The sequence below is a fragment of the Elephantulus edwardii genome, unplaced genomic scaffold (assembly GCF_000299155.1).
Source record: "Elephantulus edwardii isolate Elephantulus edwardi_28Jun2011 unplaced genomic scaffold, EleEdw1.0 scaffold00046, whole genome shotgun sequence".
Lineage (NCBI taxonomy): Eukaryota > Metazoa > Chordata > Mammalia > Macroscelidea > Macroscelididae > Elephantulus > Elephantulus edwardii.
Window position 1 is genome coordinate 18,113,840 of NW_006399796.1, and position 19,468 is coordinate 18,133,307.

Consider the following 19,468-nt stretch of genomic DNA (forward strand, 5'->3'; position numbering starts at 1 on the left):
GAATTTTTGGAAAGTCCCCATTGGTGTGCTCTTCCAGCCATTTTAAAATAATCTTCAGCAAGATTTTACTTGTGTGCGATATTAATAGCATTGTTCAATAAATTCTATACTCTGGTAGATCGCTTGATTTTTTTTAGAATGAACATGTAGATATTTTCCAGTCAGTTGGCCAGGTAACTGTTTTCCTAATTTTTTTGTTTACATTTTTTTTTTTTGGTCATACACAAGTGAGCACCTTCAGGATTGTATTTATTTCCTGGAACACCTCCATTGGTTTCTCATCAATTTCTGGTGATTTATTTTTTGCCAAAGCCTTCAGTGAAGTTTGAATTTTTCCCTTCATATACTATTTCCTGAAATGGTTCATTGCCAGTTAATTTTTCTGGTATAATAACAGTGTATTCTTTACACACACATTCACACACACACATATGTGTGTGTGAGTGTGTGTGTGTGTATGCACATATGTGTGTTTTAGGTTATCATTGTGTGCCTGGTACTTAACATAATATGAGATACATTGTCAAAGTCCTAAGTACTTTTTGACTAAGTAAAAAGTCTTTAAAGAAAAAATATATAAGGGTAAAATTACTTAAAGGGTGGGGGGACATCACAGGAGAGGAAGACCCTGGATGAGATTGATAGCCTCAGCAATTGGAGTAATGGAGATAGGGGTTTTGGAGACAATGAGATTGGCTCTGGATAGGGCAGGATTCAGAGCTATTGTACATAAGGTTGCTATGAGTAGCAAGTGACTCAACAGCACATAACAGCAGCAACAAAGAAAAAAGGTCAGTTATGCCTTCATTGTAGTCTGCACTGGAATGAAAGTTCCCTTTGTAGAGTTCTTTCTGTGTGTAAGAAAGATTATAGCTTCATGACAATCTAAGAAAACCCTTCATTTTAGAGATAATGAATTTCAGGTCACAACAGTTTAATAGCTTATTCTTCGTTCTAAAGAACTCACTGCTGAGCCCATTTCATCAAGAGTCGTGTTGGAGTCAGTCAGGGATAGATTTGGCAAGATGATCATGTCAACTTGGCTTTTAGACCAGGGCCCCATTCATTAAATCCTGATGTTTCTGGCACAACATTAACCAAAAATCACATTGCAAGCCTTCTTTTCTGATTGCATAGGCTGAGAAATTAATCTTAAGACTTTGAGCAGATAATGATTAGATGAACCCCAGTTGGAGTGGTTTATTAGGAAAGAGTTGGCACTAGAACAAGTAATCTTTTTAATCCTTGAAACCAGGCGACCATCAAAACTATATGTCCTCAGTGATTAAGGTTTTTAGGCTGCAAGATATAACTTTCCCTCCCTCCTCAGTTATGCTCCTGCTCTTCAGAGTGATTCATGTCTGTGATGAGGCTGCTGCTGTGAAGAAACTATGAGCTGCTCTGATGACAGTTGTGCAACAAAACAAAAGTAGTTCTAGAATTATGGTTATTATTGCGTGTGAGAGATGCTGACAGTCTCTCTGTCTTGTACCCATAATCCCATTAGATTTCACAAGTATTCAAGAGCAGCCTCAAGACCATATGTAAGATAAAGTGTTTTTAAGAGTGGTTTGGGTTTTTTTTCCCCTGTAGCTAGAATGGTGATTCATATTTCAAGGGATATATAAAAACAGATTTTGTCTACAAAGAAAGAAAATCCTCGTTACAGGATAAAAAAAAAATCAGTCCACCCAAAAACCTCAAAAGTAGTCAAATCTTTCCCTTGCATAGTAATTACATGAAAAAAGATTGCATGTAAATCAATGAATGAAAGATGAGGAAGAGAGGAAGGGAAGTGAAGGGAAAAGAACAGAGAGAAGAAGGGGGATAGGGGGGAGGAAGAAAGGAGCTCCCTGAGAAAATAAATGTATAACTTTTAAGAATTAATCCTTTAACTTGCCCAGGATCTCCTGGTGCATGCTATATGAGTAAAGATGAGTTATTGCAATCATGCTCTGGTCCTTACTTTGGGGAAATCTCTCCTGAGATAAGTGACTAGAGCCTAATTAGGAAATTGTTTGAAGATATGCTTCATAACACTTTTTTTTTTCGTTTTAGACCCACAAAATGTAATAAAGGTCCAAAACTTGCACAAAAAAGGTAGCAATCAACTCTTGGCTATTCGATAACTAAGTTATTATAATTTTTATATTCCAGATTTCTTCTCAATGCTTTATGTCTTATTATTGTATTCGTTTAAGGTACTATAACAAAGAAAGAAAAATGGAAAAGACACATGGATGACTTTTCCCCCCCTCTTGTACTCATTTAATATTTACAACTGTCCTGTGGAATACTTGCTTTGGGCAAGAAACTTGTTATGCTTTGAAAGAATGACTGAACAAAAATATGTAAGTTAGCAGTATTCAAAAGCTTATAATTTATAGAAAGCAAGTAAGATTACTATAAAGTCATTTCTGCCTTCCAATGGATTATTTTTTTTTAAATTTTGGGCCTTAGCTTTAGAAAATACATCATGCCATTTCTTTTTTTATACCTTTTTAGTTTTAATTATTATTTTAATGAACATTTACAGAGAAGTTAGATTTTTATTCATTCATTGCTGCAAATGTTTACCCTCTCCTTGCCTCCCTTACCCCTTCCCCTTTACCCCTCCCCCCTTACCCCTCACCCAGTTCACTTTTTTCTTTTTATAAATATTCATTCACTATTGCACAATTACCTCCCCATCCCCACCCCCAGACCTCTTTGCAGTGTACCTTTTATTCTGGGCTGTTGTGCATTTAATGCCTAATCATATACTCCTTTTAAACAGCTCTTTCATTCATCTGTTCTAGTGCAATGTTCATTATCTATCTCTCCACTCTTATCCCATTCTCCTCCCAAATCCTCATGTCAGACCTGCTTTATAATAGTGCTGCTATGTAGTATTTGTCCTTTTGTGCCTGAGATACGTTGGGCAATGTTTTATGAGTTCATTGTTTTCCAGTGCTGTGTAGTATTCCATTATATGACTATGTTGTTGTTCTTGTTAAGTGCTGTCATAGGCCGACTCATAGCGTCCCTATGAATGAAAGACCTGGACATTTGTATAACTTTCGTCCTTTCTCCAGGTTCATAGGGTTTCCAGAGGCAAGCTATTTCGGAAGTGGATGCCACTCCTCCTTCCACGTTTGTTTTAATCAGGGAGCACCACCAAACACTGTCCACCATAAGTAACCATTTTGGAACTTGACACATCAGTGTCACAGTGTTCAGCTTCACAGCAAACACAAGTTATCTCTGTACAGCAAGTGGACAGACCAGGGCTGTACGACATAGAAGAATGATTCACTAAAATCAATGGACAGACCAGGGCTATACCTACAATCTGGAGCAGGCCGCCCACCAACTTTTGAAGGGCCGAAAGAACAGCAACACACAAAAAGAACGGACCCCAGAATCTTTCCTTTGCCTGACTGCCACCAAGATGAGCCGCCATCAAGACACCAGCAATTCCACCAGATAGTTTTTCTATCCACTCATTTGTTGATGGGCACTTGGGTTACTTTCATCCGTTTGCTGTTGTAAATAATATATCGTAGCATTTCTAGAAAATACGATGATAGCAAGGGAGAAGTTGAGGGAAAAACTGTCTAATGTTATGGTGATGATGGTATTGATGAGGGTGGTTATGTGATAACACTGAAGGTAATGATGGTGTTTCTGGTGATGGAGTTGATGTTGGTAGTGGTAGGAGTAATGGTTGTGGTGATCATGGTAATAACAAGTGTGCTAGTGCTCACAGTAATGGTAATGGAGAAGACAGTGGTGATAGCAGTAAGGGTGTTAGTGTTATGATGGTACTGAGATACTGATGGTAGTAGTATGGTGGTAGAGATGGCATTGTTGATGGTAGCAATGATGGCGGGAAAGGTGGTTATGGCAATGATAATGACAGTGATGACATTGATAAGGTGATGATATCTGGGAGGGTTATTGTGGTCTAGTAAAGATAATAGTGGAGAGAATCTGATAGTGTTGGATGGTGAGTACTGCAGTAGAAAAGCATCTACAGGCCATGACGGTGGTGGTAAACACCAATAGGGTAGTGCAGATGGTACTTAAAGGTAGTATTCCTCTTCAGGGATATTTCCACTTATCTGTAGAGTGTTTCCATCACGTGACAGGTAGAAGAGGCCTGATGTACTGGAAAGTTAGAAAGATCAAAATAGAGCCCTATCATTGGTAAGGGAAATTTCCTGCTGTTTGTTTTGTCTCAGCACCTGCATTCACTGCATAGTCCCTCTTGGAGATAAATTCCTTTGTGTTAGGAACCAGACACATCATCTTTCTTCAGTTAACTTTCCAAAATACTGATTTGTATGTCCAAGTACCAGTAATTGGATTCAATGAATAAAATATACACCTTTATGATGGATAAAAGTAAATCTTTACTTACCACAAAAGGATTCTTTCCAGTTATATATAATTTGTTTTATGATTACTAGAAAAAGGGAGTTTCAAAGTGTGATTAGCTTCATAGCCAATATATTTTTTTAAGTTCTTACAAAAAAGACATTACCTAAGTTCTTTGTCAGTTCAGAGAGAGCAGTGTTTAATCCAAAGTGTGAAGAATGATGCCAAAGAAAATGTTCCCGATGGAGACTGGAGCTACATTGGCTCTGATCACTATTGAACTCAAAGAAGGAACATGATGTAGTTCATTCTAGCAAAGAACAAAAAGCATGCTCAATACTTAATGAAAATTGGGCTCTCTCTTTCTTATCAAGACTTTACTAGGTCTTTATTTCTAGTCCTCATTGTCAAATACATATTCTTCAAAGATTGAAAAACTCAACATGACAATAATTTCTCAGCATGTAAATTTGAATGATCATAATTAGAGATCAAAGTTTATTGTCATCTAATCTCTCTTCTGTAGACCCATAGCTGTGTATGTGAGATGTTGCTGATGTGTTTCCAAAAGCAACATCTGGCTATCTGGCATATTACTCTGCTAACTGTGCTGACCCATTGATGGCTCTAGAATCGTTCAAAAAGTGCTGTACAGGTTGGCTGGAATATATAGACGCCATCATATTTTGGGTTTTGGGTTGTGTTTTTTTCTGTTCATCCTCCTAGGAACTACTTATCTGTCAGTCATATTTCATTTTGAGAAATTTACTGTACCTTTCTTTGTCTATCTGAAATGAATAAGGAAATTTCTCATTAAGCATTATCATTTATATGGCCCAAATCATAATCTCCCCAGTGCTGTACTTAGAATAGTGAAGAAGCTGTGCTATTGGTTGAATAGTCTTTAAAATATTGACTTCCCTTAAGATAGTCTAGACTGTTCCACATCTATTAGAAGCCAAGATGAAAGCATGTTTTTCAGAGGCTAATGGATGGGGGATATGTGGAATGATCATTAATAGACATTAAAGTTTTAAAGATTTATGTCAAAGTTCCCAAGGGAGAAAGTTCCTAGTAGAAAACAAAATAGAACTGAAATCCAATGGAAATGAGCCAGAAAATATCAGAAAAAAGGAACAGAAGTTGAGCTGTGAGGCCAGACATGGGAGTTGAAGTTGGAAAAGGAAGAAAGACTGCTGAGTATGAAACTGTGTTGAACTAAGACAAAAATGCAATACTGATGGTAAAAGAAAGAAATGAATTTTGGAAATGGAGCAGAGAAAATAAAATTGTGATTTGAAATATATCAGCACAATATAATAAGGATGAGAATACTGAAAATTAGGTAAAATTATGTTATTAGATAACAATATTCATTAGAAAATAAAAACGAATGGATTTATTAAACTAAGAGACAATTGTAAATTAAGACTATTATTGTTGTTATGTGCTGTCAAGTCACCTGCAAGTACCCTATGTTGTTGTTACGTGTCATTGAGTCACCTGTGAGTATCCTATGTACAACAACAGCTCTGAAGGCTGCTCTGTCCCGAGCTATATTTTCACTGATTCACACACACACACACAGTCAAAGATAGTAAAGGAAAGAGTTGAGATCCAAACGCAGGCAGTTCAGCTTCAGAGTCTGTTTCATAATGCCCAGGAGATCAATGTAAACGGCAAAGTTTTCATCTCTAAATTTCTGAAGCATGTATATATAAAGTGTGACTAATATATTCGTTTTCATATAAAGCAAATTATGGAGTAAAACTTTCCTGGTTCTAAACATTAGGCTAAGTTATTCTTTATGCATCTGAAAGTTTGACAATGAATAAGGAGGACAAAAAAAAGATACCTTTGACTTCTGCTGTAGTAGAGCTTTAAATATCCCATAGACTTCCAAAAGAACAAACACATCTGTCTTGGGGAAGGTGCAACAGGAGTGTTCCTTGGAAGCAAGGGTGGTGGAACTTCATCTCAAATGCTTTGGGAATGGTGCCAGTAGGGACCATTCCCTAAGGGGGGAAAAATCATACTTGGAAAGTTGAAGGGCACTAGAAAGACAGGAAGAGCCTCAATAAGCTGCACAGTCACTTGAACAATGGGTTTGAGCGTATCAGAGATGGTGAGAACTGCAAAGTTTGGATCTGTTTTTCATAAGGTAGCTATGAGTCATAGTTGACTCATGACACTCAACAGCAACAGCATTACTATCTTTTCTCCTTCCAGTGGAAATTATTTAACCAGAGTGAAAAGCAAATATGGCTTACATGGCATCGCATCAGTGTTCAAACTTTATGTGATTAAACAAAGCAAACATCATTCTGTCAAACATCAATAAAACTTTGCAAAATGTCTAAAACTAAATGGCCTGGCAACCAAATAACTGATTATTAAGGCCCTCAACAAAACGACTACAACTGCATTTCTGTTCACCTTTTCCCAAAATGGCTGAAAGATTTATACTGGAGGGAGATGGTGGTTGGTTTAGATAATTTGTAAAATCCTTTAATACTGTCAGGTAACAAGTCTGGTAGACGTGCAAAGTATTATTCTCATTTAAAATCCAGTGAGATTTAACAAAAGGCCTGAGCATCATAAACCTGCAGACAGACGAAGTTCCAGGGGGAAAAGAGAGGCTTGCTCGTAAGCCAGCTGTGCAGAGGGCTGGACTCCAGCTTCCCATCACGGGTGTGCAGCCCAAAGAATGTTGGCTGCCTCCAGCGCCAGCTGGCGCACACAGGGCCTGTGCTCCTGGAAATCCTAAAATGTCTGCATGGGATTCCAGTGAATAGAATGCTGGTTAGCTGAGAAGCAATCTCATTAGCCAGATTGCAGTCAAAATGTTTTTCAAAAGTTTGCAAACATCCACAAGTGACCTAGAGGGCTATTAAAAGAGGTTAGTAATGCCTGCCTCTTAGGGTTATTGTGAGGCTTCAATTAAATAATTGGTACAAAGTACTCAGCACTGGACTTGGCATGAAATAAATACCCAATAATTGAGTGGTTACTGTGTTTAAAGTTCCCTTTTCAATATCTCATGCCTTTGGTGCTTCTTTCATCCTCCAAATCAGCACTTGCTCATGGTTCATGGAACATCTGATACGAAGAAATAATCTTGCCTCTCTGAGGCCTGATGATATTAAAATGGGTGTGTTCATCCCTTTACACATGAATAGCTAATTTAAGGGCTATTTCTCACAACCATCTCTGTGAGACTGGAGCCAGAGTAGCCTCTCATTCTAGAAGGGCAGTGGGGCAAATGGCTTCCCCAGAAGTTACTTCAGCTTCGCCTGGCAACCACTCTGGGAAGCCAGGAGAAACATTTTTGCCTTCCAAGAATGTTATGATCCATGTTCAATCCCATGACCAGACTCACAACTAGGGCCAAAGCAGGCCTGGCCTGCTAGTGGCTGGTACTGCTCCTGCTCGCTGACTGATGGGGATGTCTCCTGACATTCCTCAGATTCAGAGGAGCTCTCCTAGGTCAACTGTAGTCGGAGGGCAAAGCAGAAGTGTTGATGAGGTCCAAAACTCAGAGTATCTTGTCTGTCTGCTAGTTTTAAATACTGCAATTTTTCATTGTCCCCAAATTCTCTTTACATAAAGACCTGAAAAGAGAGCAATAGTTTCTTCTTTCTTTACTCTCCCATTAAATTTTAATTGACATTTAGTTAATTCTTCCAAGAAAAAGACACAGAGCTCCAGGCAAACTTGGAGTAACTTGTAGAATTGAAATTACAGCAATCTCACTTACAACATAAAGTTTAAAGACAAACTATGAAGTAAAGTTGATTCTTTGGCAAAAATTATTGGTCAAGATCCTGAAGGGGTCCAGACTTTGCCTTATAAAAACGATGTTTTAAACTCCACCCAATACTGCGTCAGTGAGTGATGCTGTACTGGCAGTTTTCTTAATGACTTGATGGAGGGCACTGTTTATTCCCTGTTCCAAATGTTGAGTGTAGAATTTTAAGTAACGTATGTATTATTGCTTTGCTGATAATGTGCTAGAGTCTAGACTTACCACCAAAAGACAAACTGGTAAAAAAAAATTAAGTTTATTTCTTTAAGCAAAATTCAAGTCTGAGCTGATAAAAGAGAGAATTGCAACTCTGCATATTCAACATTTTCAAAACGAAGCATCTGTCTATAACCCTATCTGGATGGGAACCAGCAGGTTCTGGGAAGAATATTAACCTGAATTTGTTGTAGTCTTGTTTCCCAAATTGCTTTATAAACACTTCCCCATATGTGCTGCCAAAGCTTTGCATTTAATGAATCACTCAAATCTGTTTGCCATATATCCGGTGGCCTTATTAACGAATGCATGTTACCAGTATTGAAGAAGATAGGAGAGGAGAGTAAGGTCGATGCTTCCAGGCAAAGCTACTTCTGAAGATAATACTATAAGAATATTAATTTTTATTTTTAAAAATGTTGAATGTTATGTTTTGGAATGTTCTTATCGAACAAGAACTGGGATACTGTTTTATCCACCTGATACTTTGTTCTTTTTTTAATATTAAGCAAAAAGGATTGCAAATAATTCTTGGGATACTTCTGCATTCTAGATTTATTTTTTACTTCATTTTCTAGAACTTAAAAGAGAAGTACAAAGGTTAAGAGTATTGGTTTTATAGTCCAACATACTGGATTTCATGTATAAGTTCTGCCGATGACTAGTTACATGAACAGGGCACATTACTTAGAATCTCTTTAATCAAAATCTCAGTTTCCTCATCTGTATAGTGAGGATTGGAACTATCTCCTATCTTCTTTGACTAAAATACACATAAAACAAATTAATAAAAAGTTTAGACTTGTGTTTGACATGCAACTCATCTAAATTATTATTATGCTGTTGTCTATTTATTGGATTAATATAGCTCACTGAGAAATTTAGAAGGTCAGTAAGATCTAGGAGAATAAACTACCAACTGAAAAGTTTAGCATCCATGTGTATAGCACTATCCAGGCCAGTTGCATGTCCTTGTAATCATTTCTAAATAGCATTGTTGTTGTTGTTATACGCTGTCAAGTTGTCCGTGACTCATAACGACTCTGAACTTTGCTCTATACTGAGCCACCTACCCCCATTATCCCAGTTTCTGTGTTAATCCATCTCATCAAGGGTCTTTCTCTCTTGCACAGTCCCTCCATCCTTCCAAGCATGTTGTCTTTCTCCAAGGACTTGTCCCTCTTGGACACATTCCCAAAGTCTGTGAGAAAGAGTATCAAAATCCTTGTTTCCAAGGAGCAGCCTGATTTCACCCTCTCCAGGATAAAACTATTTGTTCTCTTGGCAGTTCATGATATGTTCAATTTTCTTCTCCAGCAGCAAAACTCAAAGACATCAATTCCTTTATCATCTTTGACCATTGTCCTCATCTCTGATGCATAGCAAGTAAATTGTGAAAACCTTGATCTGAATCAGGCGTCCCTTAAATGTCATTACACAGACTGATGTCATTGTTCTCTTTTGAGAGATCACTAATAACAACCTTCCCCAGAGAAAATTGTCTTTTTATTTTCTGACTGTTGATGCCAAGAGTATTGATTGTGGAGATGAGCAAGCTGAAATTGTCAATAACCTCGATCTCTTCTCCATCCATCAAGGTGCTGCCAATTGGCCCAATGGTGAGAATCTTTAGCTTCTTGACATTGAGCTTTAATCCATACTGAAGAATGTAGTCCTTGACATCTGAAGCAAACACTTCAGGTCCTCCTCAGTTTCAGCAAGTTTGTATCATCTACATACTGTAGGTTGTTGATGTGTCCTCCTCCAATTCTGATGCCACATTTATTCTCATATAGTCCAGCCTCCTGAATAATCTGTTCTGCACATAGATTGAAAAAGTAGGGGACAGGATGCATCCCTAACACACTTCTTTCCTAATTTTGAACTATGCAGTATTCCCTTGTTCTGAAGGCTGTGCAAAGCACCCTCAACATCACTGATGGCTGTTGTTTTGCCTTCAATATTTCAGTTTACCTTGCTGAGGTATAGATTGCCTTTACATCATTTCAAAGCTGTATCTGATTATCTGCTAACAGAGAAAAACATTGGCCATGGCAATTTATTCTCTTTGTTTCTGCTTGGTGTTTTGATGCTAACAATTAATGAAGCTTTTCATCAGAAAGACTTGATCGTGAGTTTGACCCCCACCTACCGTCATTGTATACTTGCCTCTAGACCACAGAAAGAGCCTACATTGGCCCTGTTACACTCTCAACACTTTAGCTATGCCAAAGGGTTTATTCCTTTATTCCACTTCAACCATCTCTTTAACTTCCCTAAGTCCTATCTCCTTGCAATGCTCCTATGCCTGTGCTCCTTATAGTTGTGGTGATATCATTAAGATCCTTAACTCTTAAGTCTAACGTTTTGTCACTTATATTCTTCACATTGCTATTACTATATAAGTCATACTCGACTCAGTGGCACCTAACAACAATACAGGACTAGGTTCAGATCTTTGATTCATAGGGTTGCTATGAGTTGCATTCGACTTGATGGCATCAAACAATAACATGGATGATTACTGCTACGGCTGTTAGTTTCCATCAAATGTGCTTTGACTCATGGTGACCTTACACAGTAGTATAATGTTGCCAGATCCTGTATCTTCCCTGTGATAGAAAGTGTGTTGAAATCCATCATTGAGCTCACTGTACATTTTTAGTTCCTTCCAACCTAGCAGGCTCATCTGTTAATACTATTGTTGTTGTTGTTAAGTAGCGCCAAGTTGTAGGTGATTCATAGATACGCTATGAATGAAAGACCTGAACACTTGTATAACTATCATCGTTTCTCCAGGTTCATAGGGTGTCCAGAGGCAAGCTTTTACGGAAATGGATGCCATTCCTGCTTCCAAGTTTGTTTTAATCAGGGAGCTCCACCAAACACTGTCCACCATGTGTAACCATTCTCGCATTTGACACATCAGTGTCACAGTGTTCAGCTTCACAGCAACTACAAGTTACCTCTGTACAGCAAGTGGACAGAACAGAACTATGCAACCTAGAAGAATGTTTGGCCAGAAACAATTAAAAACAGGTCTGTGGGCCACATATTAGAGTCACCCACCTTTGGCTTGGTAGCATCATTTTCTGTCCACTAGATCAGCTGATCTCTCTCTATGCTGCTGTTGTTGTTAAGTGCTGTGCCATTGAGTCGTAGGAAACTTATAGCTACCCTATGAACAAAAGACCTGAAAGCTTGTATAACTTTCATCCTTTCTGTACGTTCATAGGATTTCTGTACACACACGTATGTGTCCCTCTTTGAGACGCAAGAGGCCCTCCAAAGGCCCTCCAAAATCCAGCAGGGACGGAGACTCACAACACACTGGCCACAGCCCTAAACCTACATGTATGGACAAACATTTCAGTATTTTACAATTCTGGCATACTCAAAAGCTGGTGGGCTCTGCACCAGAGACCCCCGACTCATCTGGCAAGTCCCCTCTAATGACACCCACTTGGGACCAAAAGAAAGACACAAGACCTCCAAGCATTCCATATGCATATATGTCCCTCTTCAAGATGCAAGGGGCCTTCCAAAGGCCCTCCAAAGGTGGTGGTTGTTGTTGTTATGTGCCGTCGAGTCGATTGCCACTCATGGTGACCCTATGTACAACAGCCCTAAACTCTGTTCTGTCCTGTGTCAATCGCACTGTCTCTGACACACCCATACTGATTATTGCAGTCACAGAATCAATCCACCTAATAGAGAGTGTTCCCCTCCTACGCTGTCCCTCCACCCTCCCAAGCATGATGTCCTTCTCCAAGGATCAGTCTCTCCTCACAACATGTCTAAAGTATGTTAGACAGAGCCTCAGAATCCTTGCCTCCAAGGAACCACCCAGTTTAACCCTTTCCAGGACGAATCTGTTTGTTTTCCTAGCAGTCCATGGTATTCTCAATCCTCTTCTCCAGCACCACAGCTCAAGGCATCAATTCTCCTTCTATGCTCCCTAGTCATTGTCCAACTCTCTGATGCATAACAAGTGATTGTGAAGACCATAGCCTCTATCAGATGCACCTTAGTCTCCAGAGAGACACCATTGCTCTTCAGTACTTTGGAGAGGCCCCTAACAGCAGACTTTTCCATGGCAATACGTCTTTTAATTTCCTGGCTACTGGTGCTGAAATTGTTGACTGTGGAGCCAAGTAAACTAAAGCTGTGTACAATTTCATCCTCTTCACCATCCATCCTGATGCTGTCAATTGGTCCAGTGGTGAGAACCTTTGTCTTCTTGACATTGATCCTCGATTCATATTGAAGGCTGCAGTCCTTGACCCTCTGCAGCAGGTGCTTCCGGTCCTCTTCAGTTTCAGCAAGCAGGGTTGTGTCATCTGCATAACGCAGATTGTTGATAAATCATCTACCAATCTTGACCCCACATTTCTCCTTATAGAGTCCAGCCTCCCGGATAATATGTTCTGCATATAGGTTGAAAAGGTATGGAGATAGGATGCATCCCTGGCGTATGCCCTTCCGAATTTAGAAACATGCAGTGTTCCCTTGCTCTGTTCTGACGACTGCCTCCTGGTCCAAGTATAGGTTTTGCATTTGCATGATCAAGTGTTCTGGGATTCCCATTCTTCTCAGGGTCAACCACAGCTTGTTATGATCCACACAGTCAAATGCCTTTGCATAGTCAAAGAAACACAGATAGATATTCCTCTGGTATTCTCTGCTTTCAGCTAAGATCCATTTGACATCAGCTACAATATCCCTAGTACCACAACCCCTTCTAAACCCAGCCTGGACTTCTGGCAGTTCTCTGCTGATGTGCTGCTCCAGTCGTTTTTAAATAATCTTCAGTAAAATCTTCCTTGCATGTGAAATCAGTGAGATTTTTCTATGGTTTCCACACTCTGTTGGGTCACCTTTCTTTGGGATAGGAACAAATATAGAGCTCTTCCAGTCAGTTGGCCAAGTGGTTACCAACTCTAAAAGTGCAGTTAGAAAATATTCTTTTGTGGTCCATAGTGCTTCATTGACCAATTTAAGTAGTAGCACTTCCTTAACACTGTTGTCAGTGGGTACCGTCGAGTCAGAACCAATCCATTCCTGACTCTTGTAGGTTTTCAGAGACAGTAAATTTCATGGAAAAAGTTTGCTTACCTTTCTTTCTCCGAGCAGCTGGTGGATTTGAACCACATGCCTTGGCATTCATAGAACAGTTCCTTACCACACTTGATGGAAGCTCTTTTGGCCTACTGATAAGAAACTGTCCTGTAATCCCCAAAACACTTGTTCAGTGGGAGAAGGATAGAAAATATTCTCCCATGTGATTTATTGACCCCAAAATTCCACTGGTGGGTTAAATATGAGTTGGTTCTATCTTGACGGCATACAATAACAACAATAGCAAGCCATCCTAGCTCTTTGACACTAATTAAGAATAAATATAAAACTTTGTCAAACTTATCAAGACTTCCCATACATTGATCATATAATTTTAGTCAGTTATTAAATTCATAGCTATCAGATACATTTTCAATTGTGACCTTGGCGTAACATTGCATTGCCCCTTTTGATTGATCACATAGTCTACCCCCTGATAGCCTTTCTAATATCTCCAAATACTGTTCCTTAACACCAGCAGTGTAGAACTCTTAGAAGTTTCTTGAATGTAACAAACAAATTCTTGTATCTGAGGCTTTTACCTGCTATTTCTTCTACTGGGAATCTTTATTTTAATCAGTGCCACTCTACTCTTTCCAGTTAATTTATATGTATCCAAAAATTGCACATAAGTCCTTCATTCTCTTTCAAGTAACATTCATCCTTTTTTTCACATCTTTCTGAGGAATAACTTTTCTCAGTTGTAACTGCCACTTAATCTTACTTTTACTTCTTATAATGTATTACTTTTACCTCACTAAAGAAGAAAGTCTGTGGAAGCAGTAGCTGTGTTTTGTTCACTGTGATTCTCAGGAATGTATAGGCATATATTAGACATTTAAAAATATTTGGTAAATATATCCATGGGTGCATGACAAAGTTGAATTTCTTGTAGGCATACATGTTGTGATCAAAATACAGAAGTAGTCAAGAGCAGTATAATCAGCGATGGTGGCATAATGTGTAATGTGTCATATAATGAAACAGAAGGTCAATAGTTCAAATTCAACCAGTTGTTCTGTGGGAGAACTATGAGTAGTTTCCTCCCACAATGATTAATAGCCTCAAAAAATAATGGATTGTTTCCTTGAGTTGGAATGGATGATGGCAGAGGATAGAAGGAGAATTGATGCCTTTGAGCTGTGGTGCTGGAGAAGAGTATTGAATGTACCATGGACTGCCAAGAAAACAAACAGATTCATCCTAGAGAGGATTAAACCAGGCTGCACCTTAGAAGCAAGGATTCTGGGGCTTCGTCTGACATACTTTGGACATGTTGTAAGGAGAGACAGGTCTTTAGAGAGGGACATCATGCTTGGGAGGGTGGAGGGACAGCGCAGGAGGGGAAGACCCTCTATGAGATGGATTGATTCAGTGACTGGGGTAATCGGGATGGGTGTGTCAGAGGCAATGAGATTGGCACAGGATAGAGCACGGTTTAGGGCTGTTGTACATAGGGTCGCTATGAGTCGCAAATGACTTGCCGGCACATAACAACAACAACAACAACATATGAAATTAATACTAGTGTCATCTGCTTGTATTTAATATTAAGGAATGGAAGAATTTAATCAAAAAGTATTTAGGACAGTTTGAGAAAGGTATGCACTAAGATTTTAAGGGCCACAAAGAAACTAAAATGAATAATTTTAGGATGGCAGTTTTATTTTTCTAAGTTTTTTGTTTAATTGTGATTTTAACAAATATTTGTAGAGAAGTTATTTACCAGAGAGGTGTTCAGATTTTCCTTCAGCTCTTCTTGTACATCCCTCAACCTAGAGGTAATCAGTATTAGCCTTATGTGATGTATTTCTCCTAAACCATTTTTGTTTTCTACACATTCATACACGTGCACTCTAAAATGTGCATATTCTATTTTTGTCTTGATCAAAGAATAATTTAGCAATTGATTTTTTCACTTAATAACATCTGAGTGAACTTTTTATATCTGTTAATATAGATCAGCTTCTTCTACTTAATAGTTGTGCAGAATAGATATTTCATCGTTTTATACAAATACAAACACACACAAAAAAGAAGGACCCTTGTGAGACAGGGTGGAAGATATCATGCTGCTAACCAAAATATTGGTGATTCAAATTCATAAGAAACTTTGTCGAAAAAAGATAATTAATCTCCTTTTATAAAGATTTACAGATTTGGAAATCAAATGGTAGGTTGCTATGCGGCAGAATTTACTTGATGTCAGTGCTTTGTTTTGTTTCAAGTATACACATTCAATATTATATATGCCCTGCCTACTCGATCTTTCTCAGGTGCAACTCCTGGCCCTTCAACTTCTGTCAGGCCTTGCTCAAAGCTCCCTGGCTTAGAGATAGCAGGCATCAATAACAGAAGAAAGCATTTTGAAAAATTAATTTCAGGGGACATCCAAGTTACATGGTGCCAGGTTCTTGGATATAATGACAGTTTGAAATTCTGTTTTACATGGTTCTATTTTGATGAATATTCTTCTCTAGAATCTTTTATTCAAATATTTATTAAATGTAGCCACACATTATCCAGTTATTCTGGTCTCATGACATAGGGAGCAGTTGTTCCCCTGAAATATTGTGAAATCTGAACATCACACTCAGAAGGTGTGGATGGACAGAGCAGGAGAGAAAGACCCCAGATGAGATGGATTGATACAGTGACTGGGGCAAAGGGAGTTGGTGTATTGGAATCAGTGAGACTGACTCAAGAAAGGATAGGCTTCAGAACTGTTGTACATAGGGTTACTATGAGTTGTGGGCAGCTGACAGCACATAACAATAACAACAACAAACAATAATAGAGCATAACCAATAAATATTATCTGCCTTGAGAACTATACTCTTTTAAGATCTATCGCTATGGACTAAAACTGAAAACAGCAATTCAAAATATTAAATAGAGAGCAGTAAATTTATGTGAATAGTACAGGAAAAATTAAAAAAAGGGAAGTGAGGATGGTTTGACAGTAATCTCTGACATGTACCTGTAGAAAGTTGACCTGGTCAATGTTTTTGTTTACTGTCAATAACATTAAGAATTCATATTAATAGAATAATAAATATTAACAATATATAGTATTGACTGAACAAAACAGAAGAAAGCATCTTACACCCTACGTCCATTTTCGGTCAAGGGACACAGATCCTCTAACCAAGTGTGGAGTTCCAGCGTATAGGATCTAGCCAAGACATTGTCCTTGCCTGGGGCATCCTGCATTGTTAATCATATGCCTCAGCTGGAAGGCTTAACACCCACACCGGGGGTCCCATCCAGTCACACTGCCACTGGCTGTAGGTGGTCTGTGATTTATTTATTTCTTTTTTAATGTGTACCTGATTTCCTCTAAGAGCAAAGACACTAAGCCACAGGAAGATAGCTCAGGAGCAGAATCTCCAGGAGACAAAGACATTTCTCCAGAACTGCCAAGAGATAGAAAGCTTTTCATTAGAGCTGGTACCTGGGACTTGGATATGGAGCCTTCTACACTGTGAGGCTTACTGTCAGTTTATTGTATTAGGGGATTGATCTGCACATTGCCAACTACTCTGTCGTGTGGGTATCTGTATTCTTGTTTGTTTATTATTGTTCTAACTAGAACAGCATTTGTCCGTCAATTTGTTGTACTGAGGTAACTGTGGGTTGCTATGATGCTGAAGCTGTTAAAGTGGTATGTCAAAAACCAGAGGGGTCACCCATGTATAGGTTTCAGTGGAGTTCCCAGATTAAGACAGACTAGGGAAAAGGATTGGCTACCCACTTCTGAAATAGGTGGTCTCTGAAAATACTATGAACAATAGAGGAACATAAGTTGGTGTAGTATTAGAAGTAGAGCCCAGACTAGATGTCAATTGAAATGTGGAGAAACAGCTGCAAGCATCCTTCAATAGCTGGAACAGAATGTGTGAAATATGAATGCTGGAAAACTTGAATTTATGAGAAATGAGATGAAACACAAGAATATAGGCTTTTTAAGTATTAGTGAGAGAAATGAATTTGCTTTGGCCTGTTTGAATTAAAAAATATTATTGTCTACGACCAGAAATAAAAAACGGAAGAATGGTGCTGCATTTGTAGTTAAAAAGACAATTTCAAAAAATCTATCTTGAAGTACAATGTTGTGAATGATAGGATATTATCCATGTACATACAAGGAAGATCTGTTAATATGACTAATATTAACTTATATGCACCAACAGCTGAAGCCAAAAAGGAGAAAATTTAAGATTTTTATCACATTTGCCAGTCTAAAAGTGACCACTTGTGAAATCAAGATACATTAATGTTAAATAGTAATTGAAGAATGCAAAATCTGGAAAATAATGAAGAAGTAAAAGAAGTCATAAAGTACAGAAGAGGTGACAGAAATAGGGCCCAAAACAGAATGATCAAATCTTGTACATTCAATGATTTATTCACAGAAAATGCCTTATTATAAAAACACAAATGGTAATTTCACTGATGGACCTTAATGGATGGACTGCATTAGAATCAAACTGATTATATCTGTGAAAGAAATAATTGGAGAAAATCAGTATTAACAGTAAAAGACCCAGGTCAGGTGCTGACTGTGGAACAGACTATCAGTTACGGATGTGCTAATGTGAAACCTATACATGGACCAAGAGGCTACCATCAGAACAGAGCAAGGAAACACTGCATGGTTCAAAATCAGAATGGGTTTATGCCAGGGATGTGTCCTATCTCCATACCTTTTAAATCTTTATACAGAACAGATCATCCAGGAGTCTGGGTTCTATGAGAAGTGTGACATCAGGATTGGAGGAAGACTCATCAACTACCTATATTATTCAGATGACACAACCCTCCTTGATGAAACTGAGGAGGACTTGAAGTGTTTGCTGCAGGTCAGAAACTGCAGCCTTCAATATATGGGTTGAAGCTTAATATCAGCTTTAGATTGTTAACAGCTTTAGTTTGCTTGACTCCACAATCAACACTCTTGGTACCAGAAGCCAGAAAATCAAAAGACAAATTTCACTGGGAAAATCTGCTGTCAGAGACCTCTCCAGAGTACTGAAGAGGAACGATGTCAGTCTGGAGACTAAAGTGTGCCTGATCCAGGCCATATTCTTTTGCAATTAGTTGCCATGCATCAGAAAGCTGGACAATGACTACGGAGAACAGAAAGAGAACTGATTTCTTAGACCATTGATGTTAGAGAAGAGTATTGAACATACCATGGACTGTTAGGAGAACAAACAGGTTTCTCCTAGAGAGGGTGAAAACAGGCTGTTCATTGGAGACTTTGTCTGACACACTTTGAGCATGTTGCAAGGAGGGACTGGCCATTGGCGAGGGACATTATGGTTGGAAGGGCGGAGGTACAGTGCGAGAGAGGAGGACCCTCGATGAGATGGATTGATTCAGTGATTAGAATAATGAAGGTAAGTGTGTCAGAGACAATGAAGTTGGGACAGGATAGAGCAGGGTTAAGTGCTATTGTACATAGAGTCGCTATGAGTTGCAAGCGACTCGGTGTCACATAACAGCAAAACAACAAGAATTTCAAAGTAAAGCTAAAGAATTTTAATACAAGTCTACAAGAGCGAACATGTGATTTTAAGTTTATCCCACCCAAATTTAAAAATCATCTTAACAATAGGTGTGAAGCCTTGAAAACTAATAATTGAAGACTTGATTAGTTGTGAGATGTTATCAAGGATATAATCCATAAAGAGAACAAAAGACCGTTACAAAGACAAAGGAAGAAGCAGAACTAAAATGGAAGTTAAAAAAGACCATAAAAATTGCACTAGAACATTGAGAAGCCAAAATAAAGGAGAGATGCTAATGTAAAAGAGGTGAACAGATGATTTTGATGGCAAGTTCAAGAAGATAAAGTAATATAACAGAATGTGGAAAGGCCAAGAATTGAAGACCAAAAAGGGAGAAACTCATTCAGCATTTCTCAAGCTAAAAGAAGAGAAGAGGAGAGGAGAGGAGAGGAGAGGA

The 19,468-nt window shown here is 38.5% G+C and overlaps 1 pseudogene; it reads left to right on the top strand.

Annotated features, from left to right (window-relative positions):
* The first annotated feature begins 3,657 nt into the window (after window positions 1-3,657).
* LOC102847173 overlaps window positions 3,658-19,468 on the top strand; it is a 60,013-nt pseudogene continuing 44,202 nt past the window's right edge.